Raw genomic sequence first — 12,397 nt, forward strand, 5'->3', positions numbered from 1 at the left:
AAAAAAATATTTCTTGTAGGAAAAGGCAATGCATGGCTCATTTAAAAAAAGTTAAAAAAATGTTCATGGCCCTTTAAATCTTGCATGAAGCCCAGTAAAAAGATAAATTGATTCATCTATTCTTGGCAGACCCAGAAATGCCTTTTGCACTGATGTTCAGGTTAATTTGCTTTGGCTAAAGCTAGCTTGTCAAGAAGGCCAATCTTCATGCTAAATGGATTACAGTACTTATAGCAATTTTAAACTACCATAGCAGATTGCAAAGTATCCTGTTTTTGTATTTATTGCCCTGTACACCGCCCTGAGTCCTTCGGGAGAAGGGCGGTATAAAAATATAATTAAATAAATAAATAAATAAATAAATAAATAAATAAATAATAGTAGAGTTGGAAAGGACCTTTGAGGTTTTCTAGTCCAACCCCCTGCTCAGGCAGAAAACCCTATACCAGGGGTGTCAAACTACCGGCTCGCAGGCTGGATGCGTCACACAGAAGCCGCACCCACCCCAGCTCCGGCAAGGGGGAAAAAGTTGTGACACGTTGCAACACGTCACGTGACGCGGCGAGTTTGAAATCCCTGCCCTATACCATTTTGGACAAATGGTTGTCCAGTTTCTTCTTAAAAACTTCCAGTGTTGGAGCATTCACAACTTCTGGAGGCAGGTTGTTCCACTGATTAATACCAAGCATGCTGTGCCAAGGTATGATGCTCATCCTTTTGCAAACATGTTGAAATAATTGAAATAGAGGGAAAGGATATTCTCCCTTCATAGTGTGCTATAGTACTGACCTTCCTCGAGGAGTGGCAGTATTTCTCTGTTAAATATATTTTTAATATAATGTGGCTTTCAGAAACTCTCCCAGGACTATTCCCCATTTGCTTTATTTGATCCTGGCTGGCTCAGTGGGTTAGGACGCTGAGCTTGTCGATCAGAAGGTCGGCAGTTTGGCGGGTTGAATCCCGAGGGCCGCATAACAGAGTGAGCGCCTGTTACTCGTCCCAGCTTCTGCCAACCTCGCAGTTCGAAAGCATGTAAAAATGCAAGTAGAAAAATAGGGACCACTACGGTGGGAAGGTAACAGCGTTCCGTGTGCCTTTGGCATCTAGTCATGCCGGCCACATGACCACGGAGACGTCCTCGGACAAGCTCTGGCTCTTCGGCTTTGAAACAGAGATGAGCACTGGCCCCTAGAGTTGGAAACGACTAGCACACATGTGCGGGGGAACCTTTACCTTTACCTTCAATGCAGTATTACAGTATTATCTCTTGGAAAACTATCTAATCTGGCAGGGTTTTTTCCCCTCTGTCAATATGATCATAGTGACAAAAGCAACTTCAGGAAAAAGGGGAAAAACTGGTGTAAAACTATGTAAACTTCCCATATTAACAACTTTATGATTTACTGCCAAGCATTAAAATAGATTGATATAGGAAAAACAGTAGCAGAAAGAGTGTAGGATAATGACTCAGATAATAATTTCAGGAGATGTTTGTCCACTGATGTGGAAAGTGTTATATGTTAGGGCTCTCATTCTTGTCATAGCGCTTGGTTTCATTTCCACAGGTACAATGTCATGAGGAATCTTGGAGTAAGATCTATGCATGGGGAATGAAATTAAAGGAGTGAAGGACTTGCGAGATGGTGGCGGGCAAGGGGGTATATTCACCCTCCAGAAGACACTAAAATGAGAGGATGGAAGATGAAGCAAGGATTATTGTTTGGATTTAGTTTGCCTTGTTTCCAGAGCTGCAGTAGACAATGTAGTAAGTAGAGGACAATAGTTATAAAAGTGAACAATTGTGATGTCTCCCTGTGCACACACAGCCCAATGAAATGGTGATATTGGGCACTGCCTGCTACATTGCAATATATGTTCCAAATATTTCTAAAATGATGAGTGTTCAGGGGTGCCAGGGGTGCTCTGTAAGTTTTAGTTCTAATCTACAAGGAAGGCAGGAGGTTTGGAAAAGCTGACGTACTCCTGTGTTTCACTGAAAATCAGAACGTGAGCTGGCCATTATTATTCAGCTCTGGAACATTGCTGAAGGCAAGGATTTCATGGTTTCTGTTTTGGGGATTGACTGCCCACATGAATCAGCTTGGAATCCTTACAGAGACTAGAATGTTACCTTATTGGTCTAGTGTGGAAAAGTCCAAAAAAGGGAGTATTACGAGCTTTCTACTGTTATATAATCAAAGCAGAGAATTATGCTGGGTGATTAAAAATGCCCTATTCTAACAGGCTGTACAGGCTGTGATTGATTGCCAGGCTCATTACAGAACAGTTGAGAATATACTGAAATCTGATTATTTTTCTTTATATTTTATTTAAATATAGAAACTTCCACAGTGTACTGTCCTGTAACAAAATGCTGAGGAAGAATTACCCTAATAGACAACTATAGCACAGCTAATTTATGGCTAGTTTATGATTTTCCAGGGAAGCAAACACAATGAGATAAAATTCATGAAGCTGTGGCAGCCAGGAAAGAATCTAAATATTATTCTCAATTTGAAAAATAATGGTCTTCAGAAGATAAACATATTTTTGTCCACCCATGATTTTTCACAGCGTTTAGGTCATAAAACCAATTTAGTATATAGAATGGTACATTGGAGTATGCATGGCTTTCTGTCATGCAATATAGTATTTGATTATGTATTTTTTCAATTTCAACACCTGAAGGAACAGCAAGCATATTCAACCACTGCATTTTATAGTATATAATAACCCTAGGTAAACAGACTTTGGTTTAATAGATTTTGAATACAAATTTGAACAGGCACAAGTTGCTTCCATTCAGCAATGTAAAATAACAGACCTGTCCATTATTTGGGCAGTTTGGATAGTGGTTGCTGCTTCTCCTAAAATGAACGTGCTTCTGGGCACACTTTATGTTTCAATTCCAGATGGAGGGAAGGCATCAGGGAGATCAGGGAGATGGATAAGTAGCATAATGGGTTGGTGGGTAATGACTCACGGAAGAGTGCTGGGAAGATTGAGAAGGCAGGCAAGCAGGCAGCAGCTGAAGATGTCGGAAAGAGGAGGGGATATGCAGGCAGATATGTTTTGGGGCAGCAACGGTCATTTCTTTTTCTCATTCTGGGTCCTGCCCTGATCAAGCTTCCTTGCTGACCCAGAGCAGTTGGAGGGGAAAAAAGGGTCCTTCAGGAATCTCTAAGCCTGGCAGTAACAGGGTAGCCCCTAGTATGTGCTTGTAGTCAGTTTTGGGGGAACCATGCTCAATTCCTTCAGAATTTGAGTTACAGGCAATACTTATCCCCTCAATTGTCCATTAAATTAAGATTTCATAGTACTGTTGCTACAAGTGGACAAATAGTTCTTTACTGTGTTGTTATCATTCACAGTACATATCAATATGCTGCACTATTTATCCCTTCAGTGCTTATCTCCTAAATCAGTGATGAAGGCAATAACAAATAACTTCTGAAAAATGTTATTAGCAAAACTGCATGACTTGTCCACGTAGTCACCAAGAGGCACAGACACTCACAAATCAGTGAAACTTGTGATCCCCAGTGCAAGCCTGACCATTTATTAATTCATATTTGTTAAATGTAGTTTAAAATAGATTACTCCAGAGGTTGGTCAGTTCCTAGTTCATTCACCAGATTGGCCAAAGCAGTATCCATCCTGTAACTATACTGAAAATTATTTGTAATAGATCAAGATAATCTGTTTTCTCCAGAATAGTCTGCAGTTGAGAACTCTTTGTGTAATTCTTTTTAAGGTTTGTTTTGGTTGTACTGTATTTAGTTGAGTGGTCAAAGACTTTTTGATGAAGTTGCGTGGGTATCCATTTTGTTGGAATGTTTTGAATAGAAGCTCTATTTCCTTTTTCTGCTGTTCTGGGTTACTATAGTGTGTTTGGGCTCATTTAAATATCCCAACCCAGCTTCTCTTGTGAGAGGTTGGTTTGTTGCTTTGGTAGTAGAGCACCAAAATTTGGTTAGTATGGGTGGTTTTTCTGTAGACTTGCGTTTCTAGTTTGCCATTGTAGTCTCTGCTGATCAGGATGCGCTGGAAGGGTAGCGAGTTGTTGTTTCCTTCTTCTCTAGTAAAATGGATTCTTTTAAAAATGTTGTTGATGGTTCTGTGGGTGAACTCAATTGGTCATTTTTATTATGGTGAAAGTGTTGTCTAAAATAAAATTACAATGCCATACATCAAAAATATATCAGAAACCACAAATGGACTACTACAACCACATGGAATCAGTATAGTACACAAGTCAACTAAAGCCCTTCAAAACATCCTAATCAAACCAAAAGACATAGCAACCCCCCCCTCCCAAAAACAAGACTCATCTACATCATACAGTGTAAGAACTGCAACAACCACTATGTAGGACAAAAAGGCAGAAAACTGGTAGAACGCATCCATGAACAGCAACTGGAAGTCAAAAGGCATGGCGAAAATACTTTAATTTCACAACATACAGACAGATTTAACCATAGTTTCAACTGGGAAAATGTAACAATCCTAGACCAGGCCAAATCCAAAAATGCCAGGAAATTTCTAGAAGCCTGGCACTCTGACAAAATCAGCCATCAATAGACACATAGACATTAACAACTTCTGTAGACACTGCAAAAGAGACAACCAACCAGCCCAAAGGAGCAAAAAACTCCAGCACCTCTCCACCAGTAATCAGCACTCAGATCAGCATAAAAAGTAAAGGTAAAGTTTCCCCCACACATGGGTGCTAGTCGTTTCCAACTCTAGGGGCCGGTGCTCATCTCCATTTCAAAGCCGAAGAGCCAGTGCTTGTCCGAGGACATCTCTGTGGTCATGTGGCCTGCATGACTAGATGCCAAAGGCGCATGGAATGTTGTTACCTTCCCACTGCAGTGGTCCCTATTTTTCTATTTGCATTTTTACGTGCTTTCGAACTGTTGGGTTGGCAGAAGCTGGGACAAGTAACAGGCGCTCACTCTGTTACGTGGCCCTCAGGATTCGACCCGCTGTCTCTTCAGCATAGATTAACTCTAAGGTCAACTTCAGACCATCAATCAAGTAAGCAATACCCCAATCAAGAAACTGCCAAAGAGCCATTAGTAAACAGCCCAACCAAAGAATCCCTAAGACCGCCCCCACCCACACAGACAGGCAAGACACCAGAATGTAAACTGATATCAAGCAGCACTCCTTACTAGCACTGATGATCTTACCTAGTTAGGGTAATGAAATGTCTGCAAGAAAACAAGCAAGCTCAGAGAGCACCAAAGACCCCTCAATCAAGTAATAGTAATTTCACTATAGCTGAAAATGTTGCTCAAAATTGGTAAGCTTCTGATCTCTGGTTCAAAATGTTATCAGTCCACCTGTTGTACATGCACAAAAATTGAAGCTTTATATAAGGACTCATTAAAAAAAGAAGGAAAATCTTCCAACTTCATGAATTTGGCAACATGTTCCCAAGATTTATTTTCCTTTCCACTCCTGAGCTGCTATGTTGGGGTATTCTTTGTTCTTTATTGCTTGGAATAAAATATAAGCAAGATGGTACACAAAGAGAATATTCATAATAAGCAGCCTAAAGTAACTTCTTATGATCCTATGAAAGTTCGTGGTAGATGATAAACTTTAGGAGACCACTTATAAGCCTCAGGAGACAAATACATAGAAGAGATATAGGTAAGGGGGCATTCCTGCCAGCGTGTAGCCAATCAAAGGGGTTGCATAGATAAAAGTATACTAGGCAAACTGGACTTCAACACCAGGCTGTTAGAAGCTGAAAAATGTGGAACAGCAAAGTACAGACAGAGTTCAAATTCATGTTAGGTATGGGATGAATAGAAGACTGCTCTCCAGAAATGGTTGGTGGCTGATACAGGTAGTCCTCGGCTTATGACCATAATTGAGCCCAACATTTCTGTTGCTAGGCAAGACATTTGCTAAGTGAGTTTTGCCACAGTTTTTAAGTTTATACTGCAGTTGAAAAGTTAATAACCTGGTTGTTAAATGATTCTGGCTTCTCCATTAACTTTGCCTGTCAGAAGGTGATCACATGACCCTGGGACACAGCAATGGTCATAAATATGAATCAGTTGCCAAACATCTGAATTTTGATCACATGCTCATGGGGATGCTTGGAAAGGTCATAACTGTGAAAAACGGTCATAAGTCATTTTTTCGGTGTTGTTGTAACTTTGAACAGTCACTAAACAAACTGTTGTAAGTCAAGGACCTATACTTGCAACGGGCAAACTAGCATGAGGTATGCCCAAAACCACCATTTGACTTTGTGGAATAATTTATTCCATTTGGATATTAATTTTACATTTTAAGCAATTATTTAGCATTCATTAGAAGCAAATAGGTACATGAGATAGTTTCTGTATTGTTTCTATAGTTAGATTTGAAGAGGAAGTTGGTTAACGAGCTAAAGGAACCTCTGGTTTGACATTTAGCAGGTATGGCTTAGTGATTCTAGCCATTTTCAACATTTGAAAATGTTGCCATTTAAAAATTTCTTTGTAACCAATTACATTTATATCATGCATGTCCTTGTTGCTTAATTATAAGTATACCCTGTTTTCTGTGCATCAGGGTGTTGCCCATGGAATATGGCTCAACATGTCCATGTGGGCTTGACCTGGCTTTGCAAACCTTGTAACAAACCTTTAGAGTCTGAAGAACTCCAATGTCCTCCCTGAGTAGGCAAAATGAACCTCATCTAGAGATGGGAGAAAAAAGTTCAAATTGCAAGTGGGATGGAACAGGACTTTCCTCTTTTTATCCAATAGCTTGCAATAAATTATTCCAATGGCCTATTTTCTATGAAGATGGTACTTTTGTTCAGAAAAAAAATACTTGCAGATAGTGACGTTGGTGAATTGTCTGAAATAGTTATTGTTAACTGATACTTTCGGTTTGGAATTTATTTAGCAAATTTATATAGCTACCCATCTCACTGAATGTGACTCTGGCATACAGCTAACAACAACAATTACAACAAAATTTTTATTTATTATTTTATCTTATTTTATTTATTAAATTTATTTGCCACCCATCTTTCTGAAGTGACCCTGGGCAGTTTACAGCATTAAAAGTGTTTAAATCATAAAAGATAAATATTTCTAAAACAATAAAAAAACCTTTTATAAAAATATAGTTGCCATTTATAACTAAAAATAAATAAAAATATGAAAATCAGGATTGCAGGAGAATGACAGCATGTAAATACAGTACAGACATCCTTCAGGTCCCCATTGGACCTCCAAGTTGTAAGGGCTTTCTAGAAGGCTAGCAAGGTTGGGGCTACCTCATCTCAGGGAGAATGATGTTCCAGAGGGTAGGACCCATAGCCAAAAAAACCCAGCCAAAAAACCCATATCTTTAGTAGCATCAGCATCAGATAGAATTCCTTAGCAGGTGGGACCTGTAACATGCTCCTGCCTGCTAGACCTGAAGGGATAGGTAGATGCCATCCTTCAAGCCTGGAAAACATGCCTTACAAGCTGTAAAAGTTAACACTTGATAACTGTCCATACAGACACACAGAGTTATATGGTATTATATTGAACAGAATTATATGGGCCACACCAAATTAGATTTTTCTGTACATGGGATCCTGATGTTTCCTCAGTTGTAAGTATTTTGCTGCCATATAACTTCATTTTTTTAAAATACGTTTTTCATAAACTTCCAATACATTATCAAAGAAGGCTTTGGGGAGTTTTGTACCATTTCTTTTGCATTGGGTATCTAATAAATTAAGGATTTCCCTATTAATTTAAAAGAGTTACAAAGAATATTAATTTGTTTGCATGCAATACGATGCGCAGCAGGGGAGACAACGAAGTAGGTGAAGGGTCAGAGAAGAAAGCAGTATATGGTTGCTTCATTGTATGAACTTAGACTCAGTCAGAAGCAATTTCTAACTTTTTTCAGGCCAAGAGCGAACCTTTGAGTGATATGTTGGGGCCATACTTTAGAACTGACTGGATCTAAGTGAAAAACTGGGTAGTTAATATAGTTAATGTTATAACTATATTAAGTATAACCTGTACACTTAATTATTTTCCTGTTCTTTTTCTTATCTACCAGAATGTTGTAATCTGTCAGAAATGCTCTGAAGTTAAAGGTTGAGGAACACAAGGTATATACTATTGCTCTGGAGGTTAAGATAAAAGCTTCAGAGTGAGCTTTTTAAAACAGGAAAATTGAATCATAAAACAAGCGGTATCATTCACATATGCTGAGGCAATTCTAAGTATACTAGAAAACCAGGGGAAAAGGATAGGTTTGCTTCAGTCTATAGATCTTTGAAGATTGGAAGCTAGAATTTCAGGAGCAAAAAATGGATAGGATGTATTTAGATAAAAGAATTGAGACATAAAGGGACAAATAAATAATAAATAAAGATAAAAATTCGTAGTGACCCATGAACTAACTGAAACCAGTTGAAAGATTTTTGGAAGAAGCTTATATGATCTGTGCAAAAAAGAAATATTACTATATTGGTGGTAAAAAGCCAGACACATCTAAGAGTCACAGGGGGAGACAAAGATTAGATGAAAAAAGATTTCAATAATCTGTCTAGGAGAGAGATTTTCTGGATATAGAATGGAGCTTTCTCCAAGAGGGGAAAGAAAAGTTTTTGCAATGTTTTCAAGGGAGGCGTTTCACAGAACAGAAGAGAGAGAGATGGAGTGAAAGGTCAAACCAAAGCTGTGTACCTATTCTGTGGGATATATAATAATGTTAATGGCTAAGGAAAAACAAAATGGTCTTTCTGTTTTGGGGCTGATTATAAATCTTATATGATTGGTCCATGGTACAAATCCTTCAGTCTTAGGGAGATGAATTATTCATATTGAGTGAGATACTTAGTAAATTTGCCAGGATTCTAATCAGGCAAAGAGGCAGGGGCTAGGCATAGGAAGACTGTTGCTGCAACAGCGGTTTTTGTCAGATCCTGGAACGGGGTAGATATGGAAGATTCTTCTACTCTTGCTGAATTAGCTACTTCATTTCTAGGCTAACTGATCCATTTGAATAAAAATTTGAGTTTGATATTGGAACAAGGTTTTGGTGGCATAAACCACGAAACATAGCCAACAGGGTTTCAAGACTATCTGTAGCCTTTTTTAAACTTCAGAGTCAGAGTGTAGGTTCATCTCCTGCAATGTTGGAAATAGGAGTAGATAAATCTTGCTACCAAGACTTCATGCAAATATCTGTTGTTTAAAAATTCCACTTTGCATTCAGTAACAGAAGTACCTTCAAAGATTCAGCATGGCTAGATAAATTTTATTTTAAAGTGTTTGTTCTATTTTATAGCATTTATTGCAGCGAAGGAAGAAGTTGTCTGTATATCTGCAATCAACAGCAATTTAGACCTTTATAAATGCTATTCTTTATACTAGTTTAAATCCTTGGTCTTTTTCCTCTCGTCTTTCCAAATCAGTGTCTTTCCTCAAGATCATGGGAGGGAAGTGCAGCTGAGGTATGTTCACATACAGTTGTGTCTGGACTGAGAATCTTGGTTCCTGTTTCAGTTCAGTTTCAGTTCTTTAAGAACGTAGAAATAGAAACCAGGAATTAGCTGGAGAATAAGGGCTTCTACTAAAACAAGTGGAGTAAGGGCTATAAGTAGTTTAATAAAAGAGAATATTTGTAGTTTATATATTTTGTTATTGTAAATATATTAGTTCAACAGAATGTCTCAGGCAATGTTATAATAATAATAATAATAATAATAATAATAATAATAATAATAATAAGAAGAAGAAGAAGAAGAAGAAGAAGAAGAAGAAGAAGAAGAAGAAGGAAGAAGAAGAAGAAGAAGAAGAAGAAGAAGTAGTTGGAAGGGACCTTGGAGGTCATCTAGTCCAACCCCCTGCTAAGGCAGGAAACCCTATACCATCTTGGACAAATGGCTGTCCAGTCTCTTCCTAAAAACTTCCAGTGTTGGAGCATTCAGAGCTTCTGGAGGCAGGTTGTTCCACTGGTTAATTGTTCTAACTGTCAGGAAGTTTCTCCTTAGTTCTAGGTTGCTTCTCTCCTTGACTAGTTTCCATCCGTTGCTTCTTGTCCTGCTTTCAGGTGCTTTGGAGAATATTTCCAAATTTATGAAGAATAAATAGATGGGATGGTTTGTAGGTTGGACAAAATCATAAACAAACAGACCACATTAAACATCAATTAGCTCCACTTACCAGTAGTGGTGGTGAATTTAATGGATTTATGTTACGTGGGTTAACCACTTCATTTTCATAAGTGGATTACTTATTTCATAAAACAGAGAAGACAGAAAGTTTTGAAAGAGCCAGAATCTCTGAAGGCTATTCCAAAGCTGCTAGCATTGTGTTTTGTGTAAGAATGACTTAAATGATGCACATGGAAGTCACTATTTGCCCTAACACAGTGGGAGTGTCTCCAGATGGAAGGAATGTGCTTGGTGTTGATGTGGTGAATGGGTGCATTGTCAGGCTTAGTTACCCTGGCTCACAAAGAATTCCTGTCTGTAACCCCCCGGATGACATTTTGCCAGAAATAAGCCATCAACCTACTGCCAACACAAATAAAAGCTGGAGTTCCTTGGTAAACACAAAGCTTCTGTGTGCTCATTTCCGGGCTGTGTGAACTCTTCTGAGAAAGAGTATATGGATGGTTCAGCTCCTAGTTATTCCTTCACACAGCTTAAAATGACAGATCTTCCACACTCTTAAATGGAAAATCAACAACGGACTATTTCTGAATTCTTTGTCAATAAGACCTGCTCTTCATATAATTAAAATTTGACACTTATGACTTTCCACGAGAGCAAGAAAATGAATATTTTATTCATTTTACATTTGACCTTTCAGACATCATTTTCCTACATGGGTCCAGCCCCTGAAAAGTAAAAACTAAATGAAAGTTTTTATGTAATCCAAAGCAAATTGTTTCATACTTTGTCAAAAAAAAAAATGTGGGGGTGGGGAGGGCTTTAGCATCGCAGAGAAAAAGAAGTCAATGCATTAATACTCTGGTGGGATCATGGGCTAGCAGTCCTAAACATTTGCAACTGGGATTCAACATTATGACAATATCTTAAAACATCAGATGATCTTCAAAGAGATAGTTGTATCCTCTGTATTTTTAATAAATTTTAAAATACTTAACATTTTCTGCAAATGCATGCCACAGAACCTCTAATAGGAGCAAACAGGCATTCCCAAAATTGCTTTTAAAAGCAGGACTGAATACTCTCATTGTAAAATTTTTCTAGCAGCATTTCCACAATTTATATATTTATGTGTGATGATGATCTCCTACATTTTAATTCTAAAGCTATAAGAATCTTTTTACATTCGAAAGCATTCTTATGCTTATTGAACTGATATGGGTAATATTCAACTCTCAGTGACCATATTGATAGATTTTTTTCCTAGGATGATCTCTTCTCAAACTGGCCTTCAGAATCCAGTAGTGCATCTATCCCTGCTTGTAATTGCTATAACTGAGTCCATCCACTTGTTGCTAAATCTTTCTTCCTTTCCTCCTTTCTCATCATTACAGATTTCTCCCAAGAGCTACAACCGAGCAGAACAGAACAGAACTTTACAATATTTTGGTGACTGACCAATACAAATACAATCAATAACATGAACAATACAAAACTATTGTGTTATGTTTGTGGTTGAACTATTATTAACCATATTCTGATTTCTCTTCAGATCATATTAATCTTTGCTTTTTACTAAAGATATTCAGAGAGCCAGTTTTTGACATATTGTGTGCAAGATACAATATACAATAATATAAATGTAATAAAATAAATAAATAAATAAAAATATTTAAGCGTGGGCATTTTATGCCTCAAGTGAAAATTCTGAGACAATATTCTGAGTCAATACTCTGCTTCTACAATGTTCAGCTTTTGCTTCCAAGAGAGTTAAGGAGAAAACACAATTTTCTCCAACTGTCTGCACCATTCTGATCTTTGCAGATATAGACACCCAATTGCTGAATAACTTCCAAAAGTTTAATGGCAACTTTATCAAGAACTTTTCTATGGTGCATTTCTTGATTGCTGGTTCTTAAAAGGCAGAAGCTGTCTTCAATATCTTCATTGTCAGTTCTAAGTCTGGTCAGTGGCGTAGCGTGGGGGGTGCAGGGGGGGCCGGCCGCACCGGGTGCAACATCTGGGAGGGGCGCGCTTGCACTGAGCTGCTCAGGGAGCCCCAAGGGCTGCACAGAGTTGGCTTGGCTCCGCTCTTGAGCTGCTCTTTCTTGCAAAGCGAAATGAGTCCGGCAGGTGAGATGGGCGGCCACATAAACTGAATAAAATAAATAGAAGCGGCCAACTCTCCGCCCAGGCTCAGGCCAACCGCAAGGGCCCCGCAGGTGCCCTGGCAGGTTTGGCCGAGCGAAGATGGAC

At 38.5% G+C, this 12,397-nt stretch overlaps 1 protein-coding gene across 1 annotated transcript in view; it reads left to right on the forward strand.

Moving 5' to 3' along the window:
* The window catches only part of ENTPD1 (ectonucleoside triphosphate diphosphohydrolase 1), a 40,875-nt gene that overhangs the window by 11,291 nt on the left and 17,187 nt on the right, over window positions 1–12,397 (forward strand). The gene's annotated exons all lie outside the window — the stretch shown is intronic.

Source organism: Vipera ursinii (assembly GCF_947247035.1).
Source record: "Vipera ursinii genome assembly, chromosome: 5".
In the NCBI taxonomy this organism is placed as follows: domain Eukaryota; kingdom Metazoa; phylum Chordata; class Lepidosauria; order Squamata; family Viperidae; genus Vipera; species Vipera ursinii.